Source organism: Bombus fervidus, chromosome 11 (genome assembly GCF_041682495.2).
Source record: "Bombus fervidus isolate BK054 chromosome 11, iyBomFerv1, whole genome shotgun sequence".
NCBI lineage: Eukaryota > Metazoa > Arthropoda > Insecta > Hymenoptera > Apidae > Bombus > Bombus fervidus.
In genome coordinates, this window is record NC_091527.1 from 9,903,018 (window position 1) to 9,915,154 (window position 12,137).

Here is a 12,137-nt window from a genome sequence, read left to right on the forward strand (position 1 = left end):
TGGCTGCACAAGAGATAGCGAGCGAGCGTTGCGTACGTGTCACGTTTAGATTGCAAACCCGCCGGGCTGAAACGTGGCTATTAGAGCGTAAAAAAGTTTCCACGGGCTTCCGTCTGGCACGTAGCGCGTTTATTTTACGAAAATAGACGCATACGAAAGGTAAGGGTCGAACGAGGGAGAGGGGCAGGTAAGGGAAAAAAAAATTTTTTTCAGAAACAGTCCGATCGACGGAAGGCAAACTGCCGAGCGAAAATCTCTCTCTCTCTCTCTCTCTCTCTTTCTCTTTCCCCACGTGCGCATTTCAACCTATTACGCAAGCAAATTTTTGATTCTCTGTGTACCCCGTTGCGAGCTGTTACGACGCGCATGAAACTTTCATGCGGCGGAAAAGGCGAGCTTGCGTTGCGTACTGGCCGAAATGGAAAAAATATCCCGAAGAGACGGGTTTCGGCGTAGTCCGTTGATTTCACTCCAGGACACTATGGTTTCGTTTATGTTGTTGGTGCAAGTGAAATTTCACTGGTTTCCTACAAATTTCGTTCGACGAGGATATCGATGGTAGGTAGAATATGCGACGAGACAGATTTTTAATTGGGATTTATGGATAATGAAATTGATGAATAACGGAGAAACGAAAATTGCCAGTTGAATTTTTATGCTATTGCTGGGAATTTCATTCGGTGAGTTAATAAACTGAGATTGCAACGTAACGTTAGTAGAACGCTGGGAATTTGCTATATGGTCGATATTTAGATAGATTTCTTTTATGGTATTTGAATATTGATAATCGTGTTTTCTTAATATTTATTATTGCAAAAATTTATTATCGTAAAAAGCGTGCAGTGTATGCGAGACGTTTTCAAGTAAGCGGATAAAAATGTGTCGATTAATTCAATATTAGCTAAGTACAAGTTGCCGGTTCTATTATTTTCAAACTAGAAATAAGTTTGAAACGGACGAGCAGAAATTTATTAATTAATTTAGTTTGCAACTAGATACTGTAATATTTTCAAAGTATAACGAATACGAATACTAATGGGAATATGAATTTCCGCAAATGAAGCGAAAGTTTGAGGGAAGCTAATTCGAGGAAAGCATCGTTCAAAGCGTTCAACACGCAATTTTTGATTTTCAACGAAACATATTGCAGCCGTTCCCTTTGAACAAAAGGGTGCGATATCTTTCAATTTCTCGACGATGCGTATAAAGTATGAGACTCGAGAAGGATTTCGAGGGTGCCAACGCGGCAAATCGATATCCGACCTCGAACACCGACTCCATCGGCCGAGAGAAGAATGGCTGGTGAATTCGGAGCAATAGCCACCAACAAGGAGAGATAAAAACAGGATCGACGTGGGCGAAAATTCAAAGGGAAACAGATCGAGCGAAAGAAGGATTCGAAAGAAATCGAGAAAGAGTTACGAATCGGAAGAAAGAATATTTCAGAACGTTTCGAGACTCGTAGTACGCATTTGGAATTTGATCAACAAGATTATTCTACCTCTTTGTAAAAGTTTCGTCGGAATAACAATTTTCAGTTTATCTTATATCTCGAGTAAGGTACTGTTTCATTTTACGCTGTCTGCTTAAACTTACGATATAACGTTGAAAATGACAACGTGAATTCGTGCTCGCCATTCATATGCAGATTCGCTGGTTACACTAAATAGTAACTAGAAGATTGTCCTAGACGCAATCGATAGATTTAATCGATAGGTTTAAGATATTTGTTACGACCGTTCGCGGAGAGACGCGTTCGCGAGGAAAACGCGTCAGCGAGAGGCGTAAATTCTCGCTACGATTCGTATAATCGATTCGTTTCGGTTAAGATAACAGAGATAGTTCAATGAATTTAACACCGTGTTAGCAGGTTAATGTAGCTTGTATATTTAACAATAAATTATATGTCGGATCATCTTTGGAAAACAAGGCGTGTGATGAGTTTTGCTGCGAGTTGTCTATAGTCGTCCTATACCAGATGATGTTTGCTTATGGGAATTTATTACAAAAGTTAACAAGTGATATCGATGATCGAGCGCTCGAGATGCCTATGACGATGAATTTAGGTTCGATAACGAATACACGGTCAACGGGATGACGATTGCGATTAGGAACTCGATGTACGTGTTCACTGGGCTAGTCGAACTTATCGGATTGCACCTCGGTCCAAGTGGAACTGTCCTTATATACTCCTCTCCGTATTCCTCAGGTGAATCCCTGTTTTTAAGGAGTTTTAACTCTATTAGGTACACGTCCCTCACGTGACCGTGGCTTCATTCAGCGACCCATTATGTCGCTTCGAGCCCAAGTCCACTGTCATAAATCTCGGATAATCACAATTGACTTAACTCATAGACAGCTATTTAAGACTATAATAAAAAGTCTGGACTAAAGTATTGAGGACCTTCCTAAATATTCCGAAAGAAAGGCTTCATCTCCGACATATATAATAATGAAAATGCCACAAATTATTTAGCGACGAATACAGTTAACGTGTTACAAAAATTCGAGTCGACTTTGTGATATCTCTCGATATATTCGTTAGACTTAGCGACTTTATTCGTCAGACCTCTCGATGTATGCAGTTGGGATCTTCAAAAGAGACTGCTCCCACTACGCTCGGGTCACGCTCCCGTTCGCGCCTATGATCACGTATGCGACCTTCTTTGTGTGGATGAAATAACGGACCGAAATCGACGTTTTTAGAGCTCGATGCTCGATGACAAATACGCGCTTGCCGCTAAATTGGATAGTTTCCGTTGGGCAGATAAAACGATCTGTCTGCGACTCTGTAGAACCGCGAGCGACGGTTAGAAATACGGCCTGTACTAAGCCTGGTGGCCTAACAATATTCTTTTGTTTTTATCCCTAGTCCATGTAAGAATATGCGATAAAGGTGTTTCGGCTCAGAATGCTGTGATAGATTTATCCAAAGAATAAAATAATAGCTATTGTGATCCTACCTCTGAATATAGAAATAACAACATATAATTTAGAATTTATTTTACGAAATAGAATTATATTTTGTAATAGAACCTTCCTTCTCGAGTTTTCATTGTTAAAAGAGTCAAGCTTGCATTAAATTCTATTTAAATTATATAATATAAAAAGCTTCGTTTCTTAAATTTATTTCCATAACGTAATACCATCGTAAAATTCTTTTCGAACGTTTCAGTTTACGAACATTTTACTTCTCCAGTTATTCAAAGACAAATTGACACTCTCAAAGCTATTATCGCTTATAACACCGCTCTTTAAAACCCTATTATTAAGATTGTGATTCAGCAGGAGTTTTGAAACGCAAATGGATTATGAATATCCATAGATAAATGTATATGACTAGCTGGAAGCCGGCTTTCACGTTAGTATCACTCGTAAAAGCATTTCTTTGAGGTTGACCCTTTAAACCTGAATTCTGGATACCCTTATAACGCAAAGTAAGCAGTGAACGCTGGAAATACCTCGTCGTTTCTCATGTTCTTACAGGGTAAACCAATTACGCGCATCGAATGCATTCTAGAATTCGGAGAAGCTTAACACATTTACAAAAAGACATTTGTATAAACGTTTATATAAAGCATTAATCGAGAATTGGAAATCATCTTTCATTTTCATCTTTACCAATGATTCAACTTTCTTCTCGTTCGACGAACTTCGATGTTTTCCACATGGATTGTTAATTATAAAAGTAAGAACTTTACTGTTTTACAAAGTACAGAAAGAATTCCTATTTATTGCGGAAATCTGTTTAAACAGTTAAATTCTCGTTCGTTTCGATGAATAGCTTCGGAATGAAGATTTTCTTCAGAAATATTTCTGTCGCGCGAAAACGATCGCACTTTTGGAACAAACATTACGATGGCGACAAACGCCACGACGATGAAACTGTTATTGATACTGACCATGCTGGATTCCGCGAACGTAATCCACAGTGGGCCAGTAAGGGTGCTGGCGATAAAAGGATCAGGCTCGTTTTTACGATCTCTCCGGCCACTTTCGTGTAGGCGATCTCAAGTTTCCACAGTACAGCGACACTAACATATGAACGCGTTATAAACCGAACGACAGACCTGCTCGATAATCGCCATACTCGCGCGGTACTCGAGCAAATCCCTTGATTCATTTCGTACGGTTATCTAGAGATCATTTTGTGAGAATGCGCTTTAAGGATGATTTTATGTTTTAAACATGATTTATAGGATTTCAGGATTTCTAGATATTTCATACTCGGTGTAAGATTTCGAAGAAATTCATATATAAATTATCGTTATTTAAGTTTCGATTTTACCCTGTGTAATTAATTAATTTTTTCCAATTAAACCGAAGCGTAATTAATTTTAAAGGAGAACAAAAAGTCTTCGATTATCAACCCTTGGGTAATTTTTTATGTCACGATTTTTCGAGGGTAGAAGAACGAGTATGTAATTTATCTCTAAGCACAGCGGTGTTTAATTATAGTCGAATGTTTTTATATGTTGGTAAAATTGATATTTTATTCGAAGTTTTATCAGTAAGAAAGAAAATAAGTGAAAATTTGCCAAAAGTAGAGTGCAAACTAGAAATTCTCCAGAGTGTAAACTACTTAAAAAGATATTTATTTTAGTGATTGGTTTTCCTAGAGAATCGACAGCGCTTAAGGTATTTATTTAAGAAATTTCACAGATTATGATGTCGATTTATTCGAAATATCCGTCTTTGTATCTACGAATGTTTAACCAGCGAATCGACCGATGGAAAAAGTATAAAGGAAATCGGCAGAACTGCAGCAGAGTTAAAAATTGCCTCGAAGAGGTAACGTTGGAGGAGGAAATCTAAATACCTTCCCCTTCATCGTCGAGATAAATCACCTTTTTGTACGAACGACTGAACTTAGTTGGAACGTGACCGCGATTCCCTGGCGCAGAAGCACGGAGAAGTTACGATTCTGGGAAGAAAGCGGGGAAAGAAGGGGAGAAGGATAACGAAAGAATCTTACCGATAGGACAAGTCCGATAGGAAAACGGAATTTCCTATTAAGTGGCGCGCATACGAATCGCCAATGAATTCAAATTCCGAATAATCAACACTCAACAAGGAAACGAAGTAGCAGAAAGCCAGCCCGATCTTCCATTTTCTTCTTCTTTCTCTTAAACAATATTTGTCTGTTCGGAATATTTTTTTCTCTAAAGGAAATTGCAATTATTTAGTTAATCGCGTTATCCCTTAACGAGAAGAATATTTTTCCAACGTCCAACTATTTCCATAGATAGAAACCATGCTAAAGGTGGATAAAATCGAATCAATTTTAGTTTGGTTGTGTTTAATCTTTGCACAAGTACGATGTAATTTATTTTGAATAAATGAAAGGACATAGGAAAGGAAATTATCACGTAAAAGAGAGATTCTCATTTTTGGAACAGTTCCATACTTAGATTCCATTCTTTTAATTATATTCATGAAAATATGAATTCGCACAAATGTCCGCCATCTAATTATTTATGTATCGATCTCCATCGATAATCTCGCAAACATCAAGAAACTTCTGATCACCTTCAAACGCAAACCCACTCGAACGTCACCTGAGCGGACAACAGCGGGCGTATCAGTGTCGCCCTGACCTACCTCTGCTTGCTAAACTCGAATCCCGAATCGTATCAGTCCTCCTGCCGCCCACCAGAGACAAAGGAAAATAAACCGGACAGGCAAAATCCTGTCAATTCCACGACTAGTTCGTGTTTCTCGTTCGTTCGAGAAACGAATCGTTCAGCAAGTTAAGTTCTAGCTGGAGTATGGATCTCGAGAAGAACTAGAGAGAAGAGAAGAAGAAGCAGAATAGAAGGAAGAAGATGAAGAGGTCGCTGTCGCAGAAGGGAAAGGGGTTAACTTAAAGAGACCGGACCAACCGCGTTACGGGGAAAAAGCGAGAGGGCGGTTTCGCATACCTTCTCCGTTGGCTGCAAATAAAAGCTCGCTTCGCCGCTGTTTCTTCGGTCGTTATCTCATGCGTATAATCTAAAGCATGCCGTAAAAGCTTCTGTATAGGAATGTTGTGGCGTTTCATTCGTTCTAGGGCTAGCTTCAGAAACGGTTCGGTCACTATAGGTACGTGTTTGGTGTGGTTATGCTCCTAATACTCGGATCGTTTCTATGCCCTGGCTGTTGCGCAATTACGCGGGCAAATGGTAGATAATCGATTTTTCGCGGGAAATAAGAGGCCACGATGATCGATTCTTCTTCTCTATGAAACTCACCCAGGTTGCGATTTCGTCGGTTTCCATTCCTGGTTCAATAGACCAGTTCTACTTTGCTTCTATGTAGCTTCCTATCGATTTGTAACCCTTCTGTGGAAAGAGAAATTCAGATAAACCTTCCAGCACGGGATCAAATTATACTCTACGTAATATAGTCGCTAAATTTTGCTGCCTACAGGAATGTAACTAATATCGGGTGTTTTTGCATCAATCGTTGCAAGTACAGAGGATTTCTCTTATGGAAAATACGAAAAGTAGCGTCTTGAATAATCAGAAATAGAAGAAATCTGAAATTCATTTATTAGAGACGAGAACCTTTAAATCTTCTGTCATCAGAAAAACAACTCGTAAAATATAAATCTGCAAGAGTCATGAAAATCGCCAGAAACAAAAATTCTCAACTTTTGTAGAACAAAATTAAGTCTATTCCCAACGAAAATGTTACAATTATATCGGACCTTCTCTCAAAACAAAAAAAAAAAAAAAAAAAAAAAGAAAAAAAAAAGAGAAAAACGTCGTTCCGAGCTCCTTGTTCACGTCGTAAAACTCCAGAATACAAAACGACAAGCACCAACACAACAGAGAAGCGGTGGAAGGGGATCGTACACGTTTGTCCGCGGAGTTGGCCTCGCGTTTTCGCCAACTCTGGCCGCGCGCGTATTCGCGACACATGCGACGCGGTTTCGAGTTGGGGCATATTCGTACCACGTAGGAAACCTCCACTTAACTATCCATTAAATACGAGCAGCGGCCATCCGGCGTGGTGGTCGCGAGCACGCCGTGTACCACGCCAAATCCACCGTAATCTAGGGAAAATTTCATGGCCGGTAAAAAGCGGCGTGCTCTCGCGCGTAACGATCAATACCGCACGTACGCGCGTAAAACTCCCCGCTGACCGGCCGCAAGGGAGCGACATTCGACGAAAACCCGTTTCGGGGGCCAACGACATGCCACTGGCCAAAAGCCGCTCGTAAAGGGACGCCGCGTTGTCGCCGGTTGGAAACGCCAGCGTCGCCCATTTTTCCGAAAACGAACGACTTTGCATGATTTGCAAGACGGATCCTGGAAGGCCGAGAATTGACCTGGCTGGGAAAAGGGTGTTTCAGTTGGCTGGTGCAGTTTGGCTCTGGGAACGTTCGCTCGACTCCCTCTTTCACAGGGGAATATGGATCGAGGTTGAGGGCTGTCTCACGGCACGGAGTAGATGTCGTGCTGGATTTGTAAAGGACTTTTTTTTGTTCGAACAAGTTGGAAGCCGCAGATTGGATAGGTTGCCCGAATGGTTAATCCTGTTAGTGGTAGTTGACGTATCGAGATTTTTTCTCAGTCGCTAAGGTGGTTGATTTTTATGAGCGGAAAGGAGCTGTCGGTTTATACAGAGTCGGTTACGTAAGTATTCGTTCGTACGCTGGACGTGACTTTCTCAATACGGTGTAGTATTTTATTCAAGGTTTTGACTATAATCATTAGGAATTCGTAGGGATATTATCTTTTTACGTATCGTAATTCGTTCTGTATTAAAAGTTGTCGAAGTGGTTATCACTTATATAAAAAAAAAAAAGAAAAAATTCTACATGATCTGTTTAGTCTTCTCGTAGTTTTTTTACTAATAAATTAATTTGAATGGAAAAGAGAAAGGCGGCTGGCAAATGTATTTCTGAAGATATCAAGGTTCAGATATTTACGATAAGAGTTAGAAAAATATTAAGAGATAATTGTTTGTAGGGATGTAGAGTTTTGGGGAGGGTGTTGAAGTGGTCACCACTTCTAAGAAAATTCTATATCTGGTGTTTTTAGTTTTCTCAAGCACTGAACAAGCCATCGACAGCATATAGACGATAGACTGGGACGAAGGCACATCATAGACAGTAAACTGGAAGTAGGGACCAGCTCAAATTATATTCCTACTCGTACTTACACTTCTGTATTAAAATATATTTTCTACTTTACAATTTATCCACACGTTCCACTGTTCATACATCTAATAACCGCAACAAAAGTAATATCTTTTGATTTCAATTTTACGTGCACAAGTACGATGTGTATTCGTTGATTGTATTAATAATCGTTTCGATAATTTGTTAAATATTTTGTAGCTTATCTAGGTATTAAAAAACTTTTTCTTTTCCAATAGAAAAATTGATTACCTTTCGTAATCGATGATCGATGACAAAACAACAGAGAGCAGGCTAATCAGATGCAATAACTTATTATCGAAATGTAATTGGAAGATGGATGAATGTTCATTAGAACGGATGATGTCTGTTTTCGGGACAGAAGGTGTCAGCCGGCGTTCGAAACGAATTTCGCACGTTGATTGGCTGAGACAACATCGGCGCGGCTCGGTATCCATTTCACAGTAAATTAATTACAATCATTTAACAGCCGCCTATAGACAATTTCGATAATGGTAAACTCGCGAGAGGAGGCGGTTGCGTCCGGGCAAAAGACCTTTTAAATTTATCACGTTTTGATCGGCCGTGATAAATGTATCGGAGCTAATTAATTTCCCGTAAACGTTGTAACATCGCGAGCGCGAAGGAAACGCATTGTATACGAATTTCGACTAATTACACGGCCCTTAATTATCAATTAAACGCTATCTGTGGGCAATATTTAAAAATGTTTCGGCCCGTTAATTACCGCGAGTTCTTCGCACGGCCGCGTCCAATACGACGGAAGATCGATCTTCGTGGCGTGGATGGCCGGTGAAAAACGTCGCGAACGAGATCAATTAGTTTTATAGATCGGCGAGAGGAAGGAAGCGAAAGCGGCCAGGGCCGATCTACGAGCGGCACGAATTATCCGCCACGAAATTACGAGTAGATAGGTATCGATGTCGATGACAAATTAGCCGTCTCCGCCGATTAAACGACCCGGCTACCCTCCTTTGACGCAAATTGCCTCGTTAATCTGCTATTAAATCGCGGTATAAATGATCGCGACCTTTTTTCCACAGAGTCGAACAGAGTCGTATTTTTACGAGATAATGGGAACGCCTAGATGGAATCCTTTATGCGAGTATAATGGACGCGCGCGAGAACACTTCCACCGTCTGCGTTTAACTTGACCAGTTTCATCAAGACCTACCTTTCGAAGTTCTCGTTTTGTTTAATGATCGAGAATAGACATTTTTTGCGAATTTTTTCACTCAGCGTAGCTCAGACGATGTCAGATTGATGAGATCGTAGGAAGAACCTTTTATGGTTAGATGATTAATCAGTTTTCTACGTACATATAGTTACGAGCAGAACGTGGTTTCCAAACGATTGATTTTAAATAGTTTGTGAACTTCGATGCACCGTGCGTTGGTAATTAAATGTTCAACTCGGGCGTCTGTGGATCTCCGTATCTCGTACTGTTCAGACAGTCTCATTGATCGTGCGATTTTCATTTTGGCCACCGAAGAAAGTAGTTGAAGGAAGAATACATCAAACACAAAGATACGAGTCTTTCATACGATGACGAATCTACGACGTTTCGTAAAAAGTTAATGGTATTTTTATAAATCTTTTATAAATCTAAAATTTGATGAAATAAAAAGCAATAGACGATGTATTCTTCTGACTAACACGATAATATTAGAATATTACTTTATCAGATTAAGAAATTCTCCTATCCAGAATATAATTTCAGTGAATATATGATATGATAATTTTCATCTTTCGCTCATTTCAATTTAACCGCAGTTCAAAAAACCTTGTTCCACGATCCCTTCGACAAACTCGAGAATTCGAAAACTCGCTCGAAGCGGACAAATATTTTCAATTAATCGCAAATCAGTCTGGGAAGCCACTTGCACGTAACTCGAGGGATTAAGACGTAACAAGCTGCACGGTGTTCCGAAAACTAGCTACGAGCTTTATAACGGGCTCGCGACCCTCGTTTCCCTTAATTGCTCCGATAACTACGATAGCATTGCGAGAAGCTCGGTTCGTGGCCATTTCCGGTTCTGCGAGACACGTCGTAAACTCATAGGTTTGCGTTCGTATGTAATGGCGCAAGATGAAAAGACGGCGTTCATCTAGGAGGAATGATGACAACGTACGAGAAACGCCTAAGTTTCGTCATTTCATATTATCTAATTTTTGTCCTGTATTTATAAAAATTTTCCTTAAAGATTCTCAATTACTATATCATTTAGATTGGTAGGTATAAAAATTAATTGTATAATTGGGTTGACGAGTACATAGAGATGAATTATGTTTGTCAGTAATCTTGAAGAATCCTGTTCGATCGGTGATCTTAAAGAATATCACTTTTCGCGTTGTAAAAAGAGATATTTAAAGTAGATCGTTTCACGCGTTATAATTTTGTAGAGGAACGTGTTTATCTAAGAATTGCGATAGAAAGATGACAATTTCGATACTCGTATAAATCTACTTAAATGATCTTTCTAAGTAAATAATATTCTGATTAAGAGTTTTCATGAGATTTGGAACTTAAAAGGAATAAGGATATCAGGCAAGAAAAAATGACGAAAATTATGATTTTCTCTCAGTCAGATGGTCGTTTGCAAACACTGAACGACCATCTAAGAAGAATGACGACGCGACGGCCATCGTGAAACATGCATCCATCTTTTTGACATTCTCCAGCGAGCTTCTCGAAAGGAAAATTTTCCTGGGCGCGGGAAAGAGAGGCTACGCTCTGTAATCGATCGACACGCTCGCCCACATCTGGGTCGCGACTTTTTCTCTAATTACTTGCGGCTCCGAGAGCGCTGCTAGTAGTAGTAGCAGCAGTAGTAGCAGCAGCAGCAGCCAACCAGACCGCTGCACCAATGCAACTTTTCTACGCGGCGGACCAGCCTTCTTCCACTTTCTTCTCCGATCTGCCTGCCGTTCTCTCTTTCGCTCTCGTCTCTGTTTACTCCTTTAAGTCGTTCCTTTTTTTATTTTCTTTCGCTTGCTTCTTTCGCTTCCTTTCCTCTGTCGAATCAAAGTCGAAGCACGGCAGCGTAACTGGCGCACGACGTTAATCTCGATCAAAATCAGCGGATCAAAGGTCGGCGAGCCAGGTACCTTGCTATTTCGCGATCAGTAAATCAGCCGACCTGACTAATTAATTATCGTAGCCTTCGTCGAGGATATCGAAAGGAGAGCGCTGTAACGATCGTATTCTTCGTTTCTTTTTTCAATGTGTCCGTGTGTAAGTACGCGGCGTAATCACCCGGTGATTACCTTCTATCCGAAGATGGAGAAGCAGACGGAAGCGGGGGCGAGGAGAGGACGAGAGAAATCTTTCAGAGATCCAAGGGATTCGTTGGCGACGCGACGTGCCGCTCGAAAAACGTTTTCGGATCAATTACGCGAATTCGCAGTAGTACCAATTACTTTCGCAAGGAACCGATGATGGACGTGATCGTGATTCCGTGAAAATCTTGCTCGCAAACGGCCGACTGCCTCCTCCTATCATCCCTTCAAACCTTCTTCTTCTTCTTTCTACTTTTTTCCTTTTTATCTTCTTCGGCTTCTTTCGCTCTTCCTTCGTGGTCTCCCTTCTCCCTCAACGTGGATCTTTCTTGCTCGCTAATTGCATCCGGTCTTTGAAGCTAAGTTTGCGAACAGACGCTCAGTCACCAGGGATGAAAGGAGCTGACGCGGAGCACGGAGAAGAAGAGAGACGCAGATGGAACTATTGGATAGGTAGATGACTGGTTGAGGAGGTACAGGGCGATGGAAAAGTATACGGCTGCTACGCTTATCTGCACGGGAATTTTGCAGGCGTTGGTAATGGTTATGAAGTTTAGAGAAAGAATTCGGCTTCTTTACGAGGTTTGAGAAAAGCGGCTGAAATTCTTCTTATCAAATGTAAAAGATTCGCTAGGAATATAGCGATGTTATTAGAATATAGGCTGAAATAAATTCAATATCCTTACTCAGGAAAATCTTAGAGGAAATATAG